The sequence below is a fragment of the Cupressus sempervirens genome, chromosome 11, assembly GCF_028749045.1.
Source record: "Cupressus sempervirens isolate cs-2001-9-10 chromosome 11, ASM2874904v1, whole genome shotgun sequence".
In the NCBI taxonomy this organism is placed as follows: domain Eukaryota; kingdom Viridiplantae; phylum Streptophyta; class Pinopsida; order Cupressales; family Cupressaceae; genus Cupressus; species Cupressus sempervirens.
Window position 1 is genome coordinate 522,701,972 of NC_143128.1, and position 12,912 is coordinate 522,714,883.

The window sequence follows — 12,912 nt, forward strand, 5'->3', positions numbered from 1 at the left end:
TTAGATATAAACTTTTGCAAGCTCTTCAATTTTACTCCCTCTGTCACTTTGCTTGTGACTAATTTGAAATTCTAGCTCTATGATTACTTTAGGCAACTTCCTAATGTAAGATCCATTTCCTTAATTTGTATGAAATGAATATTAGCTTGTTTGATGCAGGGTACTCCCTCTATCTTTTACATAACCTTTGATATAAGTACCACCCCTAATTTACCTCTTAGATACTCATAAGCATCCTTAGGTAATGCTTTGGTGAAGATATCATCAATTTATTCCTTTGTGTTGATATATTCCATCTTCACCTCTTTGTCTTGAACCAATTCCCTTACATAATGATACTTTATTGCAATGTGCTTGTCTTTGTATGCATTGCAAGATTCTTTCATATGTTTATAGCACTTATATTATAACAATAAAGTGTCACTGGTTTAGTGGTTTCTTTCTTCATTCCCTTTAGTAGCTGTTTGATCCATACAATGTTTGTGCAATTGATAGCAACAACAACACACTCTGCTTTAGCGGTAGGTTAGGAAGTACAACTTTGCTTCTTCCTTGTCCATGTAACAAGTCTTCTACCTAAGAAAAATTCTCCTCCATTAGTGCTCTTTCTATCATCAATATTTCCAGCCCAATCAGCATCAATGAAGGCTTTCAGCTCAAACTTTTCATTCTTCTTATAGTATAAGCAATACTTTTTAGTTCCTTTTAAGTATCTCATTATTATTTTTACTACCATCAAGTGATTCTCTCTAGGATTAGCAAAGAATCTGGTAACTATCCCCATTGCTAATACAATATCAGGTCTATTGTGTACTACATATTGCAATTTACATATCTTGGATCTGTATAATGTTTGATTGACCTCAGTTGATTCAACATTCTTTGATAGCTTGAGTGTTGTTACCATAGGTGTACTTATTGGTTTTGAATCCTCAAGTCCAAATGTCTTCAATATCTCCTTGACATATTTTGATTGAGTGATATATACACCATACTTCAATTGATATACTTGTAATCCCATAAAGAATTTGATCTTACCAAACATTGACATTTCAAACTCCTATTTCATCTGATTTGCAAAATCTTTACATAGAGCATCTTGTCCTCCAAACATAATGTCATCTACAAATATTTTAGATAACAGTATACCTTTTTCTTCATCTGTCTTCATGTACAAATTTATGTTATCATTTAGTCATTTCAAATCCAATCTTAACAAGATAAGTATGAAGTCTCTCATGCCATGCTCTTGGTGCTTGTTTCAATCTATATAGGGCTTTGCGCAGTTTACATACCATGTTCTTATTGTTTTTATCCAAAAATCCTCTTGGTTGTTCTATGTAGACCTCTTCTTCTAATATTCCATTCAGAAATGCAAACTTAACATCCATCTGATAAAATTTAAAACCTTTGTATGCATCATAAGCAATAGAATTCATACTCCTTCCATTCTTGCAAAAGGGGCAAATGTTTCACCATAGTCAATTCCTTCTTCTTATGCATACCCTTTGCAAACTAGTCTTGCTTAATTTTTTGTCACTTCACCATTCTCATCTAGCTTTTTCCTCAATACCCATTTTGTGCCAATCATATTCTTGTCTTCTAGTCAAGGAACTAGGCTCCAAGTCTTTTTCTTTACTATCTATTGAATTTTCTCTTCCATAGCCTTGTACCAATCATCATCTTCCAATGCATCTCTCACTATCTTAGTTCCTTCATGCTTTAATAAACATGCTTCACCTCTCAACCTATTCCTTGTCATTTGACTTGCATCTTTTTCTCTAATGATTTGATCTTTATGATGGTGTCTTTTAACATATTTGGATAATCTTGGCTCTATTCTTTTTGTTGCATTCTATCTCTTAGCTTTAGTATCACTATGTGCATCTCTGTTAGGTATTTCAGCATCTCCTTCATGTGTGCCAATCTCAGAGTTAGATTGTGCATTCTCCTTATTTTATAACTCAACATTTGAATGCAACTTGACATTCATAAGATGTGACTCAACAATTTTTGAAACTTTATGTTGACTTGCTAAATGATTTGTAGCATCTTCTTCAATAGGCATTCCTTCATAATAGTATGCAAATGTCTTATAGTCTTCTAGTTCTTTTGTAGTTTTAGCCTCATGTGCTTTTGTAAACTCATCAAAATTCACATTTTCACTTTCCACAATTTTTTTAGTGTTAGTAATTAAGTTCTTATAAGCTTTACTTCTTGTGGAGTAACCAAGGAATATACCTTCTTCACTCTCTGCATCAAACTTTACACTCCTAACATCTTTAAGAATATAGCATCTTCTTCCAAATACCTTAAAATATTTCACATTAGGTGGATGACCATACCATAGTTCAAAAGGTGTTGAGTGAGTACCTTTCTTTACTTGCACATGGTTCAAAGTGTATACTGTAGTTCTTATAACTTCTCTCCAGTATTTTAGAGCAACATTTTTCTCCATCATGAGTGTTCTAGCATAGTCCATTATTGACTTATTTCTTCTTTCAACAATTCCATTTTGTGGAGGGGTCCTTAGCACTGATTTCTATCTCTAGATTCCTCTATCATTGTAGAACATCTCAAATTCATGTGAAGTGAATTCACCTCCTCTGTCTAATATCAAACATTTCAAGCTCTTACCTGTCTCTTTCTCAACTCTTGCCAAGTACCATTTAAACATTTGAAAAGCATCTTATTTTTGTTTTAGGACCGTGATTGTCATCATTCTAGAGTAATCATCAACAAGTACCATAATATACCTATCTCCTATGTAGCTTTTCACTTCAATAGGTCGACACAAGTCAGTATGAACAATTTCAAGTATTTCCTTAGAGGTATAAGATTTACTTTTAAAGTTTGATTTTTCCATCTTGCCTAGCTGACATTGTTTGCACATTACATTTTTTGGTTTTTTCAACTTAGGAAAACCTCTAACTCTTTTCATTTACTGATTCTAATCATATTATCAAAGTTAACATGACGTAATCTCTTGTGCCAAAGCCATACATCATCAAATTTTGCAATAAGACAAGTAGCATCTTCTATATCCAAATGGAATAGATTACTCCTAGTTTGATCACCTTTTCCAATCAAGTTTCTATTTGTATCATATATCTTGGTTGATTTTTTTTCAAACTCAACTTTGCATCTCAAATTATTCAATTGTGACACACATAACAAGTTATAATTCAATCCTTCAACATAGTAAGCATTGTCACATGAGATCTTGTCTATAAGCTTAATAGACCCTTTTACTTTTATTGAACATGGTGCATCATTACCAAATTTTACATATTTCCATCATAACAAGTTAAGGTAGTGAACTTACTTTTGTCTCTAGTCATGTGATGTGAGCATCCACTGTCAATGATCCACTTGTCATTCTTGTTAATGCAAGTCATAAGTGTAGTAGCTTCATCCTCATCAGATTCATCCTTCATCGCAACGTATACCACTTCATCATTATTTTCATCAAAATTCTATTCATCATCAATGTAGCATGAGTTCTTGCCTTTGTCTTTTTAGTCTTTTTGATCATCTTCTCTTCTATTTTTGTGTTTTTTCCCTTATCTAAAGTTCTTCTTCTATGTACATCTTGCTACAATATGGCCAACTTCATTGCAATTAAAAGAAATGACAGGAAACTTACCTTTAAATTTACCTTTTTCCTTTGTGAAATCTTCTAGCTAGCAATGCTTCCAATTTTTCAATGTCTTCCTCATCTATACTGCTATCACTGGATGCATAATTTATCTTTCGTTTCTTCTTCTTTGGCTTTATCTCCTCAGAATCCTTCAGTAACAATTTTTCTTTGAAAGCTGATTCAATACTTTTTGGTCTATAGTTGTCAAAATTAGATAACTCAAAGCTAGTGAGTCTTCCTACCAAACCTTCAAGGGTTAGGTCATTTCCTGGCATACATCTTAACTCTTGAATTTTAGACACTCTAATGGCATACATAGGCAACAATGTTCTCAAGACTTTACTTAACACAGTATTATCATCTATTTAACTAGTTGCACCTTTTATTGCACTAACAATTTCTTTTATTCTAGCAACATATTAAGAAATGTTTTCACCTTCTTCCATTCTCATGTAATCAAACTTACCTCTTAGGCTCTTTTGGCTCTTTGAACATTTTTGTGTCCTCCATAGATGGTGTTTAGGGAATCCCACATTTGCTTTTCACTTTTAAGGTCTTTTATATCACCAAACTCAACATAGCTTAGCGTAGAGGCAATCTCCAACATCGCCTGATTGTGCTCTTTCTTTTTATTAAAATCTTCAATAGTTAGGGCTCCTACTGGATCAACATGTTCTATTGCAATGCAAGTTTGTGCATAATCTCCAAGTCCTCCAAGGTGTAGCTTCATCAAACTTTTCCATGTAGGAAAGTTATCTCTATTCAGCTTGGGTACCTCTCTCTTTGACATCTTGATCTTTATGCTTTTAGTACCTTGAAATTAATCCTCTTAAGCAATTGTGCTTAGATACCAATTATTGAAATTCTTTTAGAATAACTAAGAGGGGGGTGAATTAGTTATTCAAGTTCTAGATGTACAAATAAATTTTTTTTGCAACTTAGTAAACCCTTAAAAATTTCTCATCCATGCATGCATTCATTGAGTATTAACCAAAACTGATATGTTACTATTAAATCAACATGTAGGAATGTAAAACATAAAACACACATATCCATCAGTACACTTGACACAATGATTTAACATGGAAACCCATTTTGGGAAAAACTACCAGTAACATGCTACTCCTTTTTCACTCTTCTGAAGTGATGCCCTATTAAAGGAAAACCCTGTTAAAGGTTACAACACACACTATTAAATGTGACTTGGTTAAGGGATTTTAATCACCCTATTAAAAGTGAGCCTTGTCAAAGGACTTTAGGTCATTTACTTGGAATGCCACCCTATTAAAGGATTTTCCAATGACTATTAAGTCAACCTTTCTCCAAAGGATTTACCCTAATCTGATACAATTGTTAGAAAGTAACAATAGAGCTTTGATTTGATACAACTTACAACATTTCTTTCTGATTACAAATCACTATTCAATGCTTAGGTTTTTTTGGCTTTCAATTTTTGTAGTTCTGACAGCTTGTTCACCCTTCAAGCATTAATCCTCTTCTAGCCTTCTTGATTAGCTTGCCATTGCAAACATCTTATCTTAGGTCACTTGATGAAGAAAATCCTCTTCCTTCTCCTTGTCAAATTTTTGCATCCAAAACTCTCTGACCTCCAACCAACCTTGCTTCATCTCCAGACTTCCCTACATATAGGAAATTAGAACTCTTTTTTTTGCTCATTATCCATCTCAAAAATTAGGGTTATTGATGGATTAGGTAGGATACAATGTATCTACCCCATATCTTATCTTGTCTAGAAAATTCTCATAGAATCCATTTGAATTCACATTCAAAATGGTTTACATAAGATTTTGTACCTCCAACTCATCAATCTTATCTTCCTCCTGATTTAAAAGTTGCATGAAAACAAAATTGTTAGCTTTTATTTGGTGAGTTTTTGATCTTTATCATAATGCAGCAGCTCGGCATTATAAATTTACTGATGCTCAGCACATACTGTGTTGCTTGAATTTTACTATAAAATCACTCAGCATCAACTAGATTTTACTAGTGCTCAACATCAGCTAAAAATAACTCGGCTTCAACTATGTTGCTTAACGTCCACTAGAAATCACTTTCACTTAGCTCCAACTAACTTTTTGCTTAGCTTTCACTAACTTTGCTCAAAACCTTCTATCAACTTGGTCAAGCTTAGCAAATGAACATTTTCCAACATTATTCTTTTGAACTTTCTAAGTGTAGCCAATCATTTTGTAACCTCAAGTAGATCATCAATACATTATATTATCACTCTCATAACTGATTCTTACACTTCAATACATAATCATAACTCAACCTTTCCTCTAGGTACTTTTGTTACATCTTTTTGATCAAATCCTCTTCATCAGTGAACTAAGTGATAGTGCTTAAAACATATAAGAAATTGTCCTACCAACATGTGGTAGGTTTGACATCAATGATAAAACAATGATTGAAAACACACAATCTTCTTCAAAATTCTTCTACTCAAATGATCTTTTCAATCATATATCAACATCATCAAAGGCACTCATCCTCAAATTCCTTTAAACCTTTAATCTCTATTATTCCATCCATAATCCCACCATATTCTCCATGCTCCTATTCCCATACCATGGCTAATAGAAGCCAATTGGATGCCAAAATAATAAATCCAAAAATCCACAAAAATCCAAGTATCAACATGTGCCATCTAAAATACATGTTTAAAAAGAGAAAAATTTGATCCAAAAGAAATAAAAATTTAGAAAGCCACAATGGCCCAAAATGAAAAAGTAAAAAATCATGTGTATACCTAGGATACTTATAAAATAAATGCACCTCAAAGAAAAATCTCAATTGGCATCCATTCCTACTGCTCAAAAAGCCTCATCTGTTCATTCTTTGTCCAAATCTACATATACACATTCACTTTTAGCCCTCATGCTTCTTATCCTACATTTTTAATCCTCCATCTTCCAACTTTACTTTTGGTCCTTATATTTCTCCTACTCCATTTTCTCCTTAATCTTTCTCAACATCACCTTTCTCACTACTTCATTACCTTTTAGGGTGTGTGCCAATGATGATCTTTCCAATTTCCTCATCCATTTACCCATGAGTCTTATGTCTTCCCATCCATTATCTGCCAAATCCAAACCACCATTCCACTCATCTAATCCAATATTTTTTGTACTTCTTAATCCACCCATTCTACCAACATCTATGAGTAAAAATCCATTGACAAATTCAAAAAAAGAAAGTGAAAAACAAAAAAGAAAAGAAAAGAAAAATAAGTGTCCACTAGTGAAAACTTGGAAATTCAAGCACCTCTGACAAGTACCATGATGAAAACTTGGAAAAAAAGCATCATGTATAATCCCTCCATCAAAAAATATTTACACACTCAAGGGAAAGTTTCACTACCCACCATACCAACCACATCTTATCCATTTCACACCCTCCATCCCCCTTTGGATCTTGGTAAAAATAAATGTCACCACTACATGCATGCTTTTGTTCACCTTTTGACATCTATTTCCCCATCATAGGTTGTATCCACCTATCCTTTATCCACCCATTCTTTCTTCCATATAATCCATCCACCTCCTCTTTTTCAACCTCATTGACCCATCATAGTTACCCTCTACCTCTTTCATCTTTCACATCCTAGCTTCCATCTACCTCCCTCATCCTCTTTTTGTCCAACCTTCCATCCTATCACAACCCTCATAGGACCTCCTCTTGAATGATGTATGCTAATTGGGGGTACTATATTCCTTGAAGACCATATTATATCCATTTTTCCATCTCCCCATTGTAGTCCATTTCCATCTAATCATCCTTGAAACCATTTATCTCCCAGTCCCCATCTTTTTTCATTCCTCTGCCCAAACCTTCTATCAATCATACCCTTTTCTTCTACCTTACACCTCCCAACATTACATCCGTATTTCCATTACCTAATTCATCCCTTGTAATTGGCATCTAGCTCTAGGCTATCCCCATGTAATCCAATGTCACCTTTCATATCCTAATTCTCCTAACTATCTAGCATAACATACACCATCCCATCCTTCCCCCTCTAGATATCCACACTTGCATCTCTTTCAACTCATCTAATCTCATCCTTACTCTTGTTACCACCCTTGTTGAAATCCTTGTTCACAGTCCAATCATCATCATTGGGATGCTTTTTTCCCACTCCTTTTTAAAGGTATATCATTCCCTCCCACCCTCTCACCCTATCTACCATCAATGCATCTTTCCCCTTTCAAACTTGATTGGGACACCATGATCTCTTCATCCTAAGATTAAAAGTTTCTTCATCCTGAGCTTTTCATAATTCTATCACCTCATCCTAAATTTTTTCATATCATACTCTATTAGATCAATCCTTCTACCCTATCATACTAAGATTTTGTATAGTAATCCCTTTTAAATACCTTGGTTAGTTATCTTTATATTCCTCCAACATCATTCCTTAGCTTAGTACCAATGTATATCCCTCACCTCTGCATATTAGTTAATGTCTAATCAAAATCTTTAGTTCTCCTAGCTATGCATTTCAAAAAGTCTTCATGCCAAATCCCTTGTTATCAAAGCTTTATCCTAAAGGTTTTGATTTCCCATCTTATGTCATCATAGTCCCACAAACCACTAATAGATCCTTGTAGGATGCATCCTTTGTCATGTCTGACCTTGGTTTGTCAGTATCCAATCCTACTAATCTCTTTGGAAAATGGTTATTTTTTATGGATTTACTCTTTCTTTAGATATTGGATTTTAATTTTGGTTCTTGATTATATTTTCTAGGAAATTTTTTTGTTCCCTCCTCAAGGTCACCATGATCACTTTATATCATGGTGAACTATGAATACTGCAATATGAGAGAAAGGTCTTGATCAGTTTTCATCTTATCTCTTTTTTCTTCTGAGTCAGTCACATGTGACCCTTGCATATTCCAAACATGTGATCACATGTGATTGGATGATACACTTGGGAAATATTTATTTTATGTGGTTTACCTTGTACCATTACCTAGCACCATTTCCACTCTAGTTTGTTTGGGATTCATGTGTGATGTTGGGGAAATCCTTGCGTGTTAGTTTTGAGTCAGTCCTATGCAATATTGGTGCAAAGGCCTTGATTTTCTTCATAGCCTTGACATGTTTACAATATTCCTATATCAAACTTAGTGCTCAAGTACATGGCAATGCTCCCCTTTGGAACACCCCCACACTCAAGCTTTAATGGATTCCTTTACCCTTCTCTTCCACATGACCTCAACCATTTTTTTAAATCCTACAAACTCAATATCCCTTTATTGGTCCAAGCATCCAATGTCATTAGTCTTACTATCCTGATCCAACCACTCTATCAATCCCTAACGACCTCCAAAGTCTTGAAACCCTCCTTTTCATCTCCCCCCATCACCACCCCTTGGGTTCATTTAACAAAGCCAACCCCCCCTCCCTCCACCCCCTCATCACCAACCTGAGTCCTTAACCCATGGTTATTATTGTGTACATGGTTCTCCTTTGTCTCATACTCCCATAGTGATATTTTGAGTGCCTTTTAATCCTCTCTTCACCAATCTAAGTCCTCCCTCTTGTCCTTGATTCTCATGCTTTTCTAGAAGCTGTCTAGCATCGTCTTCTCTCCCTGTCACCTTCTTGAGTGGGAATCACACTATTTAGTCTCTCCTCTTTCTTTTCAAGATTGGGGAAACTTTGTTTCTTTAAAAATCCTCTTCATGTCTTCTATCTTCAAACTTCCTTGAAATAGTATTGTTCCAATACTATGTCAAAGAGGGGGAAAATGTAGACACCTAAATCTGATTACATCATTTAAGTAATCTTATTTAGTCATCTCCTAAGGGATCATATATTAAATATTAAATATTTAATTAATCCAAAGTCATCCCCTAGCTAATTAATTTGTTTAATTAACTATAGTCCAATTGATAAATTTAAATGATAATAAGAATTCTAATCATCATGTAAATCCAGATTTTCCTATTAAATTAAATAAATACATAATATCAATTTAAATTAATCCTAAAATCCCCTTTGATTTAGTAATTCATTTAATAAATCAATCCTTGACCTCTAACTATTCCTAAATACCTATCATTAGCTAAACCCAACACATTCACCCATGTTAAACTTATTAGCCAACTAATTAAATCACCCCATTAAAGCTAGCCCAATTGCATCCCTCTAATATGCCACTTGCATCCTAATCCCCTCCTAAGCTAAGCATAAATCATTTCCCTAAATATGTGCACAACTTTAACTAAGAGTTAAGAAGTCCAAACCCAAAGAAAAGTCAAACTCCCATGCCATCCATCTTACAGTCCTATCCAAATGGCTTAAAGGCTCTTACATAGACTTTAAAGCCTCTTACATCCCTCTTCCACACTCCTTCTCCCTCATAATCCCATCTTACCATCCATTTTGACCATCCTCTCACATCCAATCCCCTTTGTGACACTTGTCACAAGGCTAGAGAGTTGAAGAAGCACAATTCATGTGCTTCCCTCTCCTTGCATCCTATCCCTACATCATCCTTTCTCCATCTTTGCATCTCTAGTCTATAAATAAAAGCCTTTCCCTTCACAATCCATCATCAACTCTTATGAAAACTTATAATGTACCTTTTAAGAAAAAATCACTCAACCATACCCTTACCATGCAAAAATACACAGTCACATTATATATAATTTTTCATTCCTTGAAGGCTCCCATCCATTGAAGGTTTTAATCAGGCTTGAGCACACATATCACCAATAATTTTTTTAGCACAATGATGTCTTCTTACATACTTTGACAATATTGGTTATGCTCTTCTTTCTTTAATGGGTCTGTCAACTTTAGAATCACTAGGTACTTCTCTATTTAGTAGATTGACATTCCTTTCATATACACTTATCTTAGAATCAAAATGTACCACGGCTCCTAACTATAACCTGGTTCTTGAATGCAACTAGACAATCATTTTGTGTGACTTGACAGTCACTAAAACTTGCTTTTGATTTACAACTTGGTTTATAAAAACTTCACAAGTAGGCATATCTTCATATAATTATATAAAGGATTTGTACTCTTCAAGTTCATTCATAGGTTCAACTTCATTTACCTTTTCTTATAGAATAGCCAAGGAATATGCTTTCTTCACTTTTAGCATTTAATTTACCATTCCTAAAATCCTTAAGAGTGTAGCACTTTCTTCCAAATACCTTAAAATATATTACATTGGGTGATTATCCATACCATAGTTCAAAAGGTGTTGAATGAGTACCTTTCTTGACTTGTACACTATTTAGGATATAGACAACTATAATGATAACTTCTCTCTAGTATTTCAAAGAAATAGTCTTCTCCATCATGAGTGTTCTAGCACAATGCATTACAAATTTGTTCCTCCTTTTAACAATCCCATTTTGTGAAGAGGTCCTAGGTGTAGAAGTCTATTTCTTGATTCCTCTATCATTACAAAAAATCTCAAACTCATTTGATGTAAATTCTCCAACTCTGTTAGATCTTAGAAATTTCAAGCTTTTATCTATCACCTTATAAACTCTAGATAAGTGCCACTTAAACATTTGGAAAGCATCATCATCCTAGAATAATCATCAAAAAATAGGATAATGTACTTATCACCTTTGTAGCTTTCCACATTAATTATTCCACACAAATCAATATGAACTAATTCAAAAATTTCTTTAGAGGTGCAAATCTTACTTTTAAAACTATATTTTGTCATCTTGCCCAACTGGAATTGTTTGCAAATCATCTTGTCAAGTTTCTTAATTTAGAAAAACCTCTGACTCTTTTTATGTTACATATATTGACTAAGTTATCAAAGTTAATGTGACATAACCTCTTTTGCCATAGCTACACATCACCAAATTCTACAACAAGACAAGTAAAATCATTCATGTTAAGATAAAATAGATTACCTCTAGTCTGATCAAATTTTCTAATTAGTTTCCCACTAGTGTCATAGATTTTTTCTATCTTGTTCTCAAACTCAACTTTGCAACCTAAACTATTCAATTGTGAAATACTCAAAAAGTTATAGTTAAGTCCTTCTACAAAATAAGAATTGTCACACATGATCTTCTTTGTTAGTTTGATTGATCCTTTACTTTTTATTGGATAGGGTGCATCATTACCAAACCTTACACTATTTCCATTGTAATAATCAAGAGTAATGAACTTACTTTTATCTCTAGTCATGTGATGTGATACCCACTATCAATGATCCATCTATCACTCTTGTTTATATAAGATACTAGTGCAGTTGCCCCGTCCTCATCAAAATCATCCTTCATTGGAACATACAACACATCATCATCATGGTCATCAAATCCATCTTTGGTTTCCTCTTCAACAACATAGCATGACTTCTTTCCTTTATCTTTATAATCTTTATTTTCCTCATCTCTTCTACTTCTGTATTTGTCTCCATTTCTATTGTTCTTCTTCTCTAGACATCTAGTAGCAATATGACCAATCTCATTACTATTAAAGCACATGATAGGTATCTTACCCTTGAAATTCCCTTTACCTCTATGAAATCTCCTTGCTAGTAATACTTCAAGTTTTTCTACTTCCTCCTCATCTATATCATTGTCACTAGAAACATAGTTAACCTTTTTCTTCTTCCCTTTAGGTTCCTTTAGTGAAAATTTAGCTTTGAAAGTAGATTCAACATTTTTAGTTTTGAAATTATCAAAATTAGAGAGTTCAAAGGTAGTGAGCCTACCCATCAAAACTTCAAGGCTTAGATTATGACCAAGTATACATCTTAGTTCTTGTATGGCAAAAACTATAATAACATAGATAGGCAATAGTGTTCTCATTAGTTTTCTTATTATAGTCTCATCATCAATGACACCATTAGGTCCTCTAATAGCATTCAAAATATCTTTTACTGTAGATTAGTATTGAATAATATTCTCACCTTCTTGCATTCTCTTTCATCAAAATTCCCTCTTAGAATTCTAAATTTGGCTCTCAAAACATTTGTATCTCCTCCATAAATTGTGTGGAAATCATCCCATATCTTCTTTGTAGTGTCATAATCCTTGATTCCATTGAACTTTGAGTAACTTAGTTTAGAGGCAATCTCCAATATTTCCTGATTGCATTCTTTCTTCTTTTTAAAATCATCAATAGTTAGGGCTCTAGTAGGATCAACATACTCAATGGTTATGGTAGATTGTGCATGGTCTCTGAGACCTCCTAGGTGTAGTTTCATCAAACTTTTCCATGTAGGAAAGTTTTCCTTGTTCAATTTGGGCACCTCCT